The sequence below is a fragment of the Artibeus jamaicensis genome, unplaced genomic scaffold (assembly GCF_021234435.1).
Source record: "Artibeus jamaicensis isolate MK-2021 breed Jamaican fruit bat unplaced genomic scaffold, CSHL_Jam_final contig_685, whole genome shotgun sequence".
Classification (NCBI taxonomy): domain Eukaryota; kingdom Metazoa; phylum Chordata; class Mammalia; order Chiroptera; family Phyllostomidae; genus Artibeus; species Artibeus jamaicensis.
Window position 1 is genome coordinate 18,399,544 of NW_026521924.1, and position 15,947 is coordinate 18,415,490.

The 15,947-nt window shown below is 42.0% G+C and overlaps 1 protein-coding gene across 3 annotated transcripts in view; it reads left to right on the forward strand.

Annotated features, from left to right (window-relative positions):
• PHF20 (PHD finger protein 20) overlaps positions 1-15,947 on the forward strand; it is a 115,816-nt gene that overhangs the window by 6,610 nt on the left and 93,259 nt on the right. For 2 of the 3 annotated variants that reach the window (XM_037164398.2, XM_037164400.2), the window contains exon 1: positions 9,934-10,020. The exons of the other annotated variant lie outside the window; for it this stretch is intronic. The gene's annotated coding sequence lies outside the window, so the exon portion shown is untranslated. Of the gene's footprint in view, positions 1-9,933; positions 10,021-15,947 lie in introns of those variants that run through there. 3 annotated transcript variants of the gene reach the window in all.

Below are 15,947 nucleotides of genomic sequence, written 5' to 3' on the forward strand. Positions count from 1 at the left end.
TACTCTGTACAAAGTAGCCAAAAAATGAACACAGCCTAAATATTCATTAATTTCTGAATGTGTAAACTAAATGTGGTATGTCCATAATAAATGTGGTATATTCATAATAAAAAATGAAGCAATCGTAAAATCTTCTTTTTTTAGAATTTGTATATTTTTTAAAAATTTAATTTAATTTTTTAGAGAGAGGGGAAGAGAGGAAGAAAGAAAGGAAGAGAAACATGAACGTGCAAGAGAAACACTAATTTGTTGTCTCTTGCACTCCCCCAACCGGGGACCTGGCCCACAACCTAGGCGTGAGCCCTGACTGGGAATCCAATTGATGACCTTTTGGTTGGCAGTCTGGTGCTCAACCCACTGAGTCACACCAGCCAAAGCTCCACTTAATTCTTAATGTCTTTCTGAAAGCCTATAGGTTTTTGTTTTCATAATCATGTGAAATCACACCCAAATGCCCACATTACAATGAAACACTTTCACTCCCCTTTGATACTTTATTTTTCTCAATAGCACTTGTCATCTTTTGAAATAACATATATTTTATTTATTTGTTAATTTCATTGTCCATCTTCCACCATTATTATATCTCCAAGACCTAGATATCTAAGAATACCAATGATGTGCTGATAAAATTGCTTGGATAAAAAAGTCTGATGTGTAGTGTTTGCCAATATCTTACAGTGTAAATATTCTCACACTTCCACTATGTCCTATTTTAATCTACCCACTGATTCTTTAATAATCAGCTCTTGCAAGTCAGTACAAGCTGATACCAATACCCCACTATATATCTGTAGTACCGAGTTATTTAACCTCTTAAGTCTCAGTTTTTCCACCTGTGAAATATCTATGTGAGATAATAATAGTCCTATTATAAACTGATATAATTTATGAAATTGTGGCAAAAGTTAAATGAGTTAATACAAGTAAAGCACATACATAGGTGGCTGAAAATCAGTATCATTGTTATTTTTATTATGCAGTATTTATATATTTATTATGTGTACTTTTCTCCATATCTCACCAGTATTGCTTTGTCATTTCCAATGATTTTTGCTACGTTTTCTGATGTTTGAGCTGATTGAATGAGGTCTATCAAGTTCTGTGGCATTCTTTGAACTATCAACAAAATGCCTAGTTTGTTGGCCATAATTTACTGACAACAAACAGGTATAAAATTTGGGCAAACATTTCTCAAGATGTGGACTGAGTGCCCTGGCTGGGTGGCTCAGTTAATTAGAGCATCATCCAGATATTGCCAAGGTTGTGGGTTAGACAAATGAGTCCATAAATAAAAAGAGAAACAAACTGATGTCTTTCTTTGTCTCTCTCTCAAAAAAAATCAATAAATAGCCCTGGCTGGAGTAGGTCAGTTGGTCGAGAAGCTAAACGTTTGCAGGGTTCATTCCCAGGGGGTGGGGTGGGGTCACATAACTAGGTTTCAGGTTTGATCTCCAGTCTGAGTGTGTGTACAGGAGGTAAATGATGGGTGTTTCTTTCTTGCGTTGATGTTTCTCTCTTCCTTCCTCCCTCTCAGAAAGCAATGGAAAAATGTCCTTGATGAGGATAAAAAAACAAAGATATGGACTGATTGTTGTGTTTCTCCCTGGTTGTCATCTACTCATTGATTTTTCATGACTTGCCCTTTGGAGATTTTGCTATAATGGAAAGCAGTAGAGTTTCCTAATGATGGTTTTGGGGAGTCGGGGAAGCTTTATCCTTCTTCTTACACCACTTTCTTACTTTGTTTCAGAAGTTTCAAACTGCCTGTTGTATTCTTGCCTGGAAAATGTCTGTCCTTAAAGATATTTCTGCCCTGGCTGGTGTAGCTCAGTGGATTGAGCTCTGGCCTGCGAACCAGATAACCGCGGTTTGATTCCCAGTCAGGGCACATGCCTGGGTTGCAGGCTGGTTCCCTGCAGGCCAGTTCCCAGCAGGGAACCCACAAAGGCAACCATACATTGATGTTTCTCTCCCTCTCTCCTTCCCTTGCCCTCTAAAGATAAACAAATAAAATCTTTAAAAAAAAATTTTCTGTTTTACTTCCTCTAGGGAGTAAGCCTTAATCCTACCCACCTTTATGAGTCTTGACCAACCCCTCATTATTGCTCTTGTTCTATTGTACTTCAGCTTCATTTCTTTGACATTTGCCTTCACTACCACCAGGTTGTGAGCTACTCTGAGAACATCTACTGCTTCTCCTTTATCTCTATCCCCCAGTTCCTAGCATGCTGCTTGGAATGTGCTGGTTCTTTAACAACTATTTGTTGAACTGGTTGGGGTTGCTTTGGAGATAGATCAGTCCAGAGGCAGACCAAAGAGAGATGAAAGAACTTCTCAGAAACAGAGCACATTGCCCAGTGACAATGGAATATAAACAAGCAGGGCATGTTCTCACACAGACAGGAATTCGATATGGTTTGAAACAGGACTGTGTGGGTGAGCTGGAGAGTTAGAGGAGATTCCATTGGAAAGATAGGGCTAATTTGTGAAAAGTTTTCTACACTCTGCTAAGAATAGTAGCAGTTGTGTGCTGGAAGTGGGCTCATATCAGCTCATGAATTGATTATTAAATATCTAGGAACTTTGGGAGCCTGTTGATCTCACATTGGTAGTTTGAAATTAGCCACAGAGTAAGTATTAATATCACAGTTATCTGCAAGTGCTACTAATCAATCTTTTCTTTTTCCTCAGACAGCCAGTTAGTTGTTTATAGGTCATTGAAACGTTTTGGACATCACATTAAAAGGGTTGTTAGCCCTGACTGGTGTGGTTCAGTGGATTGAGCACTAGCCAGTGAAACAAAAAGTCACTGATTGGATTCCCAGTCGGGGCACATGCCTGGGTTGCAGGCCCAGGCATGCAACCCAAGTGAAGTCCTCACTTGGGGGCCTGTGATAGGCAACTGATCCATGTATCTGTCACGCACTGATGTTTCTCTCCCTCTCTCCATTCCCGTCTCTAGAAAAGGTAAATAAAATATTTTTTAAAAGAGTTATTACATTTCATAAGGTTGTTATAAAGATTAAAATAAGAAAATAAACATAATGGAAGGACTTCAAAAATATTACTTGATATCATTCATGTAAAATATTAAGCTCCTATTTCATGCTAGGCATCATTCCATGCACTGGCAATGGGGATATAACAGTAAACGAAATAAAATCCCTGCACTTAAGAACTTTAAATTCTAAGGATATTAAACAGATTATTTATTTTAAAAAACCTGTTGTCTCTTTTCTCTTTATCCTTTCTTTTAAAAAAATATTTCATTTATTGCCCTGGCTGGTGTAGCTCAGTGGATTGAGCGTAGGCCTGAGAACCAAACAACTGCAGTTTGATTCCCAGTCAGGGCACATGCCTGGGTTGCAGGCCAGTTCCCCGCAGGGGATGCATGAGAGGCAATCATACATTGATATTTCTCTCCCTCTCTCCTTCCCTTCCCCTCTAAAGATAAATAAATAAAATATTAAAAAAACAAAATATTTCATTTATTTATTTTTAGAGAGAGGGGAAGACAGGGAGAAAGAGAGGGAGAGAAACATTAATGTGTATTTGCTTCTCACACACCCCCTACCAGGGACCTGGCCCACAATCCAGGAATGTACCCCCATCAGGAATCAAACCGATAACACTTTGGTTCTCAGGCCAGCCCTCAATCCACTGAGCCACACCAGCCAGGGCCCTTTATGCTTTTCAAAGGTATATTTATCCTAGTTGCTAAATCATCACCCCTCTTCCTCCTGCTTTTCTCCTTTTATTTTCAGGGGAGCCTTTTTATTGAAAGATGTAAACATATGTGCAGAAACTTCTGCATATCTGGCTAAAGTAGAAATTAAAAGTTTCATAAACATCCAAGTGACGAAACCTAACAGATATATGAAAGAGCTAAATTAGGCCCACATTGAACTCTCCCTGCCCCAGAGGGCTTCTGTCTTCCCACCACAAGCCTTAGGGTCAGATCTGACTTTTCAGAGGCAAGATGAGGATATAAAAGTCATATTTATATTCCCTATAAATTTTCCAAAATTTCCTTTTGCCCTTGCATACTCACCTTTGCATGTCTGTTCTTCCTTTTCAACTTCAAAGTTTTATCCTTTTTTGGTCCTGGCTGGTGTGGCTCAGTGGATTGAGTGCCAGCCTGTGAACCAAAGGGTTGCCTGTTCAATTCCTAGCCAGGGCACATGCCTGGGTTGTGGGTCAGGTCCCCTGTGGGGGGTGCTCAAGAGGCAACCACACATTGATGTTTCTCTCCCTCCCTTCCCCTCTCTAAAAATAAATAAATAAAATCTTTTATTAAAAAGCATGAAGGCCTGAAAAATGCTTATAAAGTAGAAAGGAAAAAAAAAGAAACAATGATATAGGTAAGGAAACCAGGAAAAGTAGAATTAGGTGTGAGAGTACCTACAACTACCTGATTCTTCATAACTGTCATCCAATGAATTCCTTTGGTCGTGCTGTTAAGAGCCTGGAATTTGGAATTTAGATTGGACTTCAGATATTGTTTTAGGCCCAAGGGAACTGTGGGCTGGGTTGGGTAGGACGAAGTCAAGGAGGTAAGCTTTCAGAATCACAATCACGGGGCAACAAGAGAAGAGGGAGAGAGCTTTGGGGTTTTTTTTGAGTTAAGAGTCAGTTAAAAAGGAATCCAGTGAGACTGCAGAATATCAATTACCAATGTTCTTCACCATCACCACCTCCACTTTTTTTTTAAAACCTCAAATGCACGTAATTACACTCATATGCTCAATCATACATTTGCTTTTTGGTCCACAATTTTCATTAAGCCAAACATAGCCCCACCTCTTTTTCCTTTTCCATTTTTTGAGTGTGCAAGACTGCTTACTGAAGAGTTTATAAAAATTGGAAATGTTGTGAGTGACTATCAGTAAGGGAATGAATCATTGCAGCACTTTGTAAACATTAGGAACAAAGTGAATGGCCCCTGTTTACTTAACGATTCTTAGCCTCTATTCCCTGTCTCATTTCCCTACATCCCTGAGGCCATCGTGTACATATGTATATTGGGTGGATAGAATATAATTTTTATGCTGTTGAATTTATAATATTTTTCCTTAATGTTTTGTCCCTTCCATATCTTTAAGATATTTTTTCCCTAGGGGAAAAATGGTATAATTGTAACTGATCAACGATAAAATTTTATTTTATTTTATTTTTTTAAACTTTTTGTTTTTAATCTTTAGAGGGGAAGGGAAGGAGAGAGGGAGAGAAATATTGATGCATGGTTGCCTCTTGTGCATCCCCTGCTGGGAAGTGGCTTGCAACCCAGGCATGTGCCCTGACTGGGAATCGAACCTTGATCATCTGCTTTGCAGGCCTGCACTCAACAATAAAATTTAAAAAAAAATTTCCCCCACCACAAGATGATCAAGATAATTTCAGATATATCTCTTTTAACAATGGTGATGCCATTGACACGTGTGACATACATGACCATGCAGTGGGTTACACATTTCTCATTAGAAAAATGGAACATTACTCATTTCTCTTCCTATCAGAAATACAAGTAAGTGAGAATAATTAGCATTATCACCTCCCTGTGTTGGGAATAATCTTGAAACCACTTCAGTTCTTAAACTATAAGTGGTTAGATTTTAATTGTTATCAGTAACAGATGACTTGTGACACATTTTGCAACTATAGAGTTATATCTTTGGGGGATCTATGCTTGTTTATCAAAATTATAAATGCATGTATCTCTGTGGCTCAGGTGTCCCATTTTGGAGAATTTAAGCTACAGTTCTGTCTACACATGTGTGCTGTGCTGTTTGTATGTGGAACATTGTATTTAAAATGCAAAAGATTGGAAAAAACTCCAATGTCCTTCAATAGGAAACTGATTAAGCAAATTATGGTAAATCCGCACAGGTAATGCTATGCAGCAGTAAATGAAAACAAATAATGAGAGTTATTTTTACACCATTGTACAAAATGTGTTGTAGGGTGTCCAAAATGTGTTGCTTAGTGAAAAAAGTAAGGTGGAGAACTACATATATAAATGCTTCCTTTTGTGTAAAAGGATCAAAATATATTTGAACTTGCATTCAAATCTGCTTGTATATGCATAAAGATATCCTGAGAGGATTCATAACCAAGTAGGCATAGTGGCTGTCAATGGAAACAGGACCGACGAGAGGCAAGAATTTGAGGGAGACTTTGTATTGTGTACCTTTTATATAGTTTCTGGTATTTGAACTGCGTAACAGCACTAACTTTGAAATTAAATGACAAGAAGTAGAGTACCAGCAGCTTTATAGACTGTTTATTTAATCAACTTCTTGATAATCTCCATTCCCTTCATCCTTCAGGCTAAACTCCTCCCCCTTTCTCATTATCTCTGGGCTGGCAAGAGTTTAATCCCCCAGAAATGAGTATTAAGTTTGCTTAAATTATAAGGAAGAGTGCTGGGTACTGGGCTCCCAAGGGGCAAGGGGGAACCGGACATAGTCTCTGCTCTTGAAGTCATCTAGATGAATTTTATCACTCTTTTTAGTGGTAAGATAAGAATTAAAAAATGTTCTCTTCTCCTCTTATCCCTCCCTCCCTCCCTCCTTATAGTCACTCACAATGCTGCAAATATATTGGAATTTCTATTTAATTCTCCTCCCCCTCACTTGTAGAGTACTAAGACTTGGGGAGCTGAGGAACTTTCAATCAGGCCCAGACTGGCAGGCCTCAGGCCTGGGCCAAGACTCAACCTGCTTCCCTTGGGCCCCTGCTGCCTTGTGGAGGTTCTTGAACTTCTCAGATGCTGCTGTGGCTGTGGTTTCCGGCTTCCTGAGTTCTTATACGCAGCTTGGTGTTGCAGATATCATACCCTAGTTCCTGCTTTGGAGACTGCCATGCTCAGGCTTGGTGATACTCTGAGTACATGTCTGTGGGTCACACAGCTAAGGGACCTGCTTTACTGTTTTAGTTTTCCTCCTTTCTCTTACCTGGTTTTAAATGCCCCGGGTTACCTAAGGACAGAGTATAAAGGTTTGCAGGGTAGAAGCTGAGAAAGATCACTTTTCAAAGTGAATATCTTATCTCATGTTAGGTCTTTAGTTCTGCTTCTCTTTACCAGGGACATTTTGACAACAGATCTAGTAAGAGCTATCAGAAAATCATTTATGCAGAACTTAATAGTTTACAACACATTTTCTCATGATATTTAAGTTAAATGTGACAATTCTATAGATATCCCATTTTAGAGTTGGAGAAAAGTGATACCTAGGGAGAGAAAGGACTCTTCCTTGAAGATCATGAATACCTCTTTTACTATTGTATACCTTGTGTGGATGCAGGGAGCTATCTTTTTATGGGTTGGCACCACAGTTCTGAAATTGTTAGATTCTTAGAAATAGATTCTACTCTCTGGAATTGAGGCTGCTTTACAGTCAATCTTTCACTCATTCATTTAATCACGACTACTAATGCCTATCCTGTATAAAGAAAGGCTCTACCTAAGAAGGAATTGGGAGATTGAGACCAACTGCTAGCGAGATGCTGGGGAGGATCTTAAGGCAGAAAGGTGGATGCTACTAAGGAGGCAGTGGTAAGACTTGGGCTTCAGACCAGAACTTTGCAAACTAGACTCTGTGGCTAGCTAGCTGTCAGTGCATGTCCAGTTTAGAAGTTAGCAAGGCAGGTTTCTGAAGGTTTTTTTTTTTAATCAAAAAGAGTTTAACTCCCAAAGTACTTTTTTCATATCTGTATCATTATTTTTATCTGGCCAGCATCATTTTTTCCCCTCTGTTTCCATTTGGGGGGGATACTCTTTGGGGTAGATTGTTTCTTTCTTCTTTCCTTGCCTTCCTAGACTTTACCATGTGACCTGAGATTGACCAATTAACCATAGCTCCTGACCAAGACTTGGCTGGACTGTTGATGTTCTGGGCCCCAACAACGTATTTCTTTATATTTCTCTTTTGCTTGTACTTGCAACAGTGTCTGTGCTGGTGCTCATAATAGACAAAAAGAATTTTGACTTACAAGTTGTGACAGTTTCTTTACCAGGCTATAAGCTCCTTGAAAGCAAGGCCTAAATTTTATCCTGCTCTTAGTCTTTGGTGCTCAGCCTAACCCCAGTCTCAATACATGCAGGTCACATAAATGAAGAAACATGTTATATTTATGTGGAACTTTAGAGTTTGGGATTATTGGCATTACTGTGGTTGTGAGGCAAAAAATTCAATACCTACTACCACGGTCACTAACAGTTGAGCAACATCATGTTAATGGAAACTAGAGAGTACTGGGAAGGTCCTTTCTTCCTGTATTTGAGTACTCGGCGAAGTTCACGTTGGTGGTTCTGGTCCTCAAATTCCTGAAGTTTTAAATTTTTGATTTGAATATGGAATATCATTAATTTGCATGTTATCCTCGGGCCACACTAATCTCTATTATGTTTGTATATGTGCTGAGGAAGTGAGCACAGCTGAAGCTTTTGTCCCTGGTTTCCCAGAACCTCTTTGTAAGCACTGCCCTCTGTCCTACTTCCACTGAGTCCCTCTTCAGTCTCCAGTCCTGATATGAAAAGCATCTTTCCTGTGGACTCAGTTATGGAGATTACCAATTTTTCCTGATATTATTCTCTTTCATCCCTTCCACAGATACGCATACAGCATCTATTATTTGTCAGCTTCTGGCAGTTCAGTAGATACAGAATAGTCCCTAACTCAAATTCAGAACGTAGACGAATACAACCAAGAGAACACACAAATGAAATAATAACAGACTGTGTTGTGCTCTGTTGGAAATTGAAGTGATAAGGTAGACAGTAATTGCCATGGTGAGATGTGTGATAGAGGGAAGAACTTCTAGATACTGTAGTCAAAGAGGATTTTGCTGAGGAGATGAACTGAGACCTACATGATGAAGAGTCAACTTTGCAAAAAGCAACAGCTTATTCAATGGCCCAGCAGCTGGAGAGAGCTTGGAAAGAGCCATGGAAACTGACAGGAAGTCAGCGTGGCTAGATGAAGGTGAGCAGGGATAGAGGATGCAGATTTATGTATAGATTGGTTATTTTAATCAGGACAGTGCCATGATTAGATTTACATTTTAAGAAGTGAAATCTGGCTGTTCTGTCATCTTTAATGTTAAATAAAGTTACTATTGTCCTCTTAAATTACAAATGTTTAGCATTTCTTCTTGGGACTTTCCAAGTCCCACTGGGAAATATTCCTGAACGTTCTGGGGTAGGTGCAACTCCACTCTTGGTCCCCAGAGGCAAAAATGCAGCTCCTCCTAACACTGGCGATTGGAACCCTTTCCTAGGAGTTAATGAGGCAAAGTGGAGGAGGAATTAGTACAAAGGCCCCGAGGTGGAAAGGAACCTAGTTTGTTTAAGGACTTGAAAAGTGGTTGAGAAGTGGGGAAGCTGGATGTGTGAGAATGTGAGAAGCAAGTTAGGTGCAGACTTCCAAGAGCCTGATAGATAGGCTTTCAGTGAAGATCCCACTGATCTTAATCTGAAGAACGGTGGGAAACAGGCTTTGGCCAGGGATGTCTGTGATTATATTTGCGTTTTGAAAGCTCCCACTGTCTGCCTGTGAAGATTGATTTGGGAGGGGGAAGAGTGATGGCCTTAAGGCGACTATCATGTACGAGAGACGTGACGGTGGTCCACACTGTGGTGTTGGAATGGTACGGAGAGAAGTGGAAGGCTTCAAGATGCATTCAGGAGGCAAAATTAACAGGTGATGAAGTGTCCGACCTCGGGCTTCGTGGTTATGGGCGAGTGGGGACTTCAAGCTCTAGATCAAGGGCGTCTGCCGGGTTCCCGCGCCTCAGGGCAGTGGGCGTGGCCCGCCCGAGCCGTCGCCAAGGTGATCGGGTTGGGCGGGGCCGAGGGCGGGGCCGCTGGGGCGCTGCGTCATTTGGTGGTGGCGGGGGTGCGTGTGTGTGGGGGGCGGGGGATACGCTAGGCGCGTCCCGAGGGTCACGTGGTGCGCAGCACGCAGAGTCCTTCTGTCGGTTGGTCCTGAAGCGGCGCAGCCGGAGCGGGGCTGTGAGGTGAGCTCGCGGTGAGGCGCGGTGAGGTGAAGCCGGGTGGTGAAAGCCGGGTCCGGGCGGGCCCGCGCCGGCGCGTGTCGTGCGGGCGGGGACGGTGACGGACGCCACCGTGGCTCCGGTCCCCTGCTCGGCCCTGCTCCCCGCCTGGCCCTTCTCGCCCTGCCCGGAGGGAGGCCCGGGGACCGCTGCTGAAAGCGTGGCGGGCGTGCGAGCAGCGCCCAATCCCCAGGGCTCCCGAGGGGAGTGACGGCCGCGTAGGCCAATCAGCGCCGGCCGAGGGGGCTGGGCCGCGGGGTGCGGGCCTGGGGCGCGGAGCGGGCCGTGTTGGGGGTGGGGGGCGGCAAGCGCCTGGGCTAGAGCCTGAGCTTTGTGGCCCGCGAGATCGCCACCACCAGCCCTTCCTGTTGCCTTGTTATTTAAGATCGCGTGTTTTTTAAAAATTACTCTTTCATCCTATTCTGGGGAGCACACCCCTTTTCTCAAGCCCCCGACTATGGGAGTGTCCCTTTTCTCTAGTTTTGAAAATGTGGGTGGGGCACCCCTTTCCTTAAGCTCCAGCCCTGGGGTTTTATCTCCGTTTCCAAAGCCCCTTCAAACTGGGGATGTATCCCCTTTCCCAGGCCCCCCAAACTGGGAGGACACTTCCTTTTTCGAGCCTTCAATCTGAGTAAGCATTCCCTTCTCAAATTTGGACCTTTGGCCTATTAATGAGTCTGTCAAGTCTGGGGTCCAATAACTAAAGTTCTGGGGCATTTATTTCCACAAATCCAGGGGAGACTTCCAGGCCTCAAATCAGGCAACCTGCTTTCCAGATTTTTAAAAAAAAATTTTGGGGCCACTTCCTTTCCCCAACCCTTCAAATCTGAGGTCCACCTCATTTCCAGAGACTACCGACAGTGAAATCCAAATCTTGAAGTTTAAGGTTGCATATTTTCAATTACACAAATAAGGGAATTCGCTTAATCCAGTCACTATTCTTGGGTTTGCACCTTTTTTCATGAGTTCCCCAAGTAGAACTATCTTACTTCCTGGGGGAGACTCATTTCCATATCTGAGTGCATTTGTTTCTTGTGTCCCCCAAATGTATAGGATGCACCCCTTTTGGTTACACAGTTTTCAGGATGCAGCCCCTTCCTGATACTTTTTAAATTCGGGAGGGTACATCTTTTGCCCCCCCCCCCCCCCCATTCCCAGCTGATGGTCCATGGTTTCTGAGCTTTTCTGCCATCGAAGACATTTTCCTTCCTTAGTTTCCTGCCGTTTTTGGAACCCCAATTCCCTCTTGGTGCTCTCCCTTTCTGGTCAGCGTACCCATTTCCTCTTCCTTGATGAATACGAGTGTTTTTAGCATAGCACTTTCTCTGCTTCTGTGGCCTTTTTGCCCCCAAGCACGCTTTCTATAGTCCCACCTTCTAAAGTCCCCTTCCCCAAGGGGAGGATCCCCCCTCCAAAAGGGGGAAAATATGCCTGCATATTTTCTTTCCTTTGTCTACTTTATCTTTCTGTTTTTTGCTAACTGGAACTTTTTCTCTTGGCTTGCCCTGTCGCCAGGAATTTCTGTTTTCTGACTCTTTGGATACTTCCCCTGCTTAGTGGTGGCTGTACAGATTTTCCCTTTCTTCCCCTAGCATTGGAGATGGCCTCAAATCAAGGACTGCCTGATGCCCCAAGTGCTGCATTTAAACTGGAAAGGAATCTCCTCCTATATCTTTGGTTATTCACAGGACTGTTAATCCTTCTGGTGGTTTGCTTCCTATAACATTCTGGATAGGTGAATATTGTTTTTTCCTTTGCTTTATTTTCCTGTATTGGGAGGAGGGAACCCTCAGGAAATTCTTCTAGTCTTGCTTTCAGCGCAAAAGCTTCCCTCCCTGCATTGGCTTTCTTCTTTCCTTTTATCAAGAAAAAGAGGTCATTGGAGGAATTTCCTTGTCATTCTTTTTGTTCTTGTCCCTGGGGTGCAGTTGGGGGGGTGGATCCTTATCTCTCCCCATCACCCTCTCATCAGCCAAGCCTTGCTTCCAACCCCCACCTTAAAATCTACAAATATTTGGGATTTCTTGTCTCTTAAGAATCTCACAGTAGGTTCTTTCTTTTATATTTCTGTCTTTCTAGATTTTGCGAAGGGCTTCTCAGCTTTAAACCCCTTAACCAGATTAGTTTCTCCACAGCTGGAATTCCAAGTGCTTATGGGATAATGACACCTCTGACCCTCTCCCTTTTGAGAAGTACTTGAGTGTGCAGCTGTACGAGGCCTGAGTGGGGGAGAGAGTTTGGGCCTGAGAAGCTACCCTGGCAGGATGAGGCAGGAAAAGAACTGCATTTTTAGGAACATGTCCTTCTGAATCTCATTTAGAGATTGGATGTTTGCCAGGCACCTGCTTCTTAAGGATGCTGGGGGGATTTACTGATGGATACTCCGAGGAACCTGTAGGAATTAATGGGGCTTGTGGAGAAGTGTTTGAACTGTGCTGGAACTTGAATAAAATTAATCATTATTGTATTTTCAGAATAACTGAGCTGTTTTATATTATATTTCATGTTCATGAAAGCCCTAGAGCTAAGATGTGCTATTTCAGAGTGTGAAATAGATCATATTTGATCATTTGGTCATTAATACATACCAGATTCATTAAAAAATATTGGAGGTCTATCTGAGTGAGCAGTACCTAATAAAATATGGTATATGGAAAGTGAACAGGTACTTTGTCTCTTTATTTGCCTGTTTGGTACTTTATCTGTGTACTGCTAAGTACAGTGCACCCAAAGTATTCTGCACTGCTTAAACTTGAAAGTGCTAATAAATCACTTGGGGTTGTGGGGGTGGGAGGGTGGGTCTTGCTAAAATGCTGATTCTGATCCAGTAGGTTTAGGATGTGGGCTGAGTACCTGCATTTCTAATTCCCAGCTGGTGGTAATGTAATTGAATTACATTTTGAATGGCGAGGTTCTGTACACAAAGCCAAGAATATTGCTGTGGTTAGGAAGGTGGTGGTTAGCCTTATGCTGGGGTATTAATGTTCCATTTTCTCTTTATCCAGACACATGTCCCTTAAAGTTTGTACAAGGCATGGCCCCCTTCTGAGGGCTGTTATGCTGAAAAACAGTTATTCTAGCTTTTAGCTTTTAAAACCATGGCTAAAACTACTCCAGGAATTTGATTTTTATGTATTTTGTCATATTTATTATTATTAATTTTTTTGCCTACCTTTTCCCAAAGCCTGAGTGTTTCCCTTCACAATAGCTCACTTAATGGCTGTAGGCTAGTTCTCCCCTTTGTGCATGAATTAAATTTTACTCATTCTTCACTTCTGAGATGTCAAGGTAGTTTCTAGTTTTTTACTAGTATAAACAGTGCTTTCTGCACAAACACTTTTGCCCAGCCATGATTATCTTCCTAAGATAAATTTGTAGCTGTAACTGCTAAGTCAAATTACATGCTTATTTTTTAAAAGACTTAATGAATACTGCAAAGTGACCTGCACAAAGGATGTACTGGTTTATATTCCCACTAACAATGTACGAGTGCTCTTTTTAAAAACAAGGTATGAAATGCTGCTCAGTTTTTTTTCTATTTTTCCTGAAAATTTATTGTTTGTTAAACTTTAAAAACTTTTTTTGTTGAATTTATTGGGGTGACATTGGTGACAATATTACACAGGTTTCAGGTGTACAGTGACACAGGTTTCTGTGACACATCACCTGTGTATTGTGTGTTCACTACCCCAAGTCAAGTCTGTTTCCATCACCATTTATATTTTGTCAAATTTAAATGTCGAAATAGATATTTTATGCTTATATGTGAAAATAGTTCTTAACATAGAATCATTATATCATACTTGATATAATAATAAACCAGCCTGTCTGTCTGGTTCCTCACCTGTCATCCTACCATGGTGGGGATTCTGAGATACCCCAAGTAAGCAAGGTCACAGGTGTTGGAATTTTCAAGGAGTCCTTGGTTTTCTAGGTTCTGGAAAGAGGTCTGGGAAAGGCAGTGCCTGGACCTTGAATGGAAGCTGCTGGCTTATCTCTCTTTGGGAGCTTCACAATGGTGAATGCTGATGGGAAGATGACTTCCTTTGATGGGGATTATGCCTTATAATGTTCTCTCTCCTTTTGTACTCACATCTCCAGTCTATTTCTAAGACTTAGTGGGTTTTTCCTTTCTAAATGTCTTAGGTCATCTGTACCTATTTCCCTGGCTGTCAACTGTCATGGCTTTTTCCCAGTATGATCCTATTCTGGGCTTTAATCAGGATAAACCTGAATGACTAGACTATTTTGTGTCCTGGTTCTCCACCTCCCCCCCCCCCCCCCCAACACCTCTCACATGAATGTCAGATCCTATTCACTCACGGGTTTGATCTGGATTTGGCTATAGTCCCAACTGTTCAGTCACTGTGAGACCCCAGGCAAGTTAACTTAATGCTTCTGGGCCTCACTGTCCCCATTTCTAAAGTGAGGGGCTGATTATCTCCAAGGTCTACCCTGCTCTGTGCCTTCCTCAGTACCTTGCTTGGAAACCCAGTGTCTGGGAGCTTGTTATAGCAGATCCGATTTCTTCACGTGCTCTGTTGGGCAGGCTGCCAGTCATTCTCTTGTCCGAGTCACTTCTGCCACTGCCTCTTTTCTAGCCAAGGCAGCCAGCTTGTCCTTACACCCAGCTTTAGCATACTTCTGCCTCCGTGTCCTCTTCCAGTTCCATGCTTTATTTCATTCAAAACTGCCTAAACTTCTCAAAGAAGTCTTCCTTGAATTCTCTATTCAATGTTTGCTACTTCCCTGAATCACTGAGACAGTGCCTGTAGTTTATATACAATGTGTACATGTTTATTTCTAAGTTCTCTCGTCTGATGTATATTTCATTTTTTATTTGTTGATTTTATTTTTTTATATTTTACTAATTTTTTTTAGAGAGAAGGAGGGAGAGAGAAAGAGAGGGAGAGAAACACTGATGTGTGAGAGATACATCCATCAAGTTACCTCTCACACCTCCAACTGGGGACCTGGCCCACAACCCAAGGCATATGCCCTGGGCATATCGCCTGGGAATCGAACCAACAACCTTTTGTTTTCACAGGCTGGCACTCAGTCCACTGAGCCACACCAGCCAGGGCTTTATTTACTGATTTTAGATAGATAGACAGACAGACAGACAGACATTGACTTGTTGTTCCATTTATTTATGAGTTCATTGGTTGCTTTTTATATGTGCCCTGACTGAGGATTGCACCTGCACCTTTGGTGTATTGGGATGACACTCTAACCAACTGAGCTACCCTGCCAGGGCCTGATGTATATTTTAAAAATGTTCTCTTTCTCCTCAGCTTTCTTTTTGCTTTGAATTGACAGTGTAGGTAGAATGAAATTTAAAAATGAAGCAGGTAGTTTTGGTCAGAGTTTGGGGGAAGTGAAATGTAATGCTTTCAGCCCCCTTCTCCCAAGGTTTCCTATATCTATGGGGAATCAGGCACCTGGTATTTCTTCCTGGATTTTAAAGGCGCTTTTAAAGGCGCTAAAGGCGCCTTGGCCAGTTTGGCTCAATTAGTTGGCACTGAAAGTTTACATTTATTAGTGTAAACTGAAAGGTGGGTTCAATCCATGGTCAGGGCACGTGCCTAGGTTGCGGGTTTGTTTCAGGTCAGGACCCATGTGAGAGGCAACTGATTGATATTCCTCTGTCACATGGTGTTTCTCTCCCTTTCTTCCTCTCTTCCCCTCTTTCTAAAATCAATAAATAACACTGCCCTCAGGTGGGGATTAAAAAATGTATTAAAGGAGTTTAAATTCCCTATCTGAAATCTGAAAGTATCCTGAGTGGTAATACCTTTTAAAAATTCTTTGCAAGTGCACTTCATCCCAGAACACTCAGCCACAGAACTCCAGAAAAGAAATTACTAAGAGCAATGATGAGAAATCTGGAT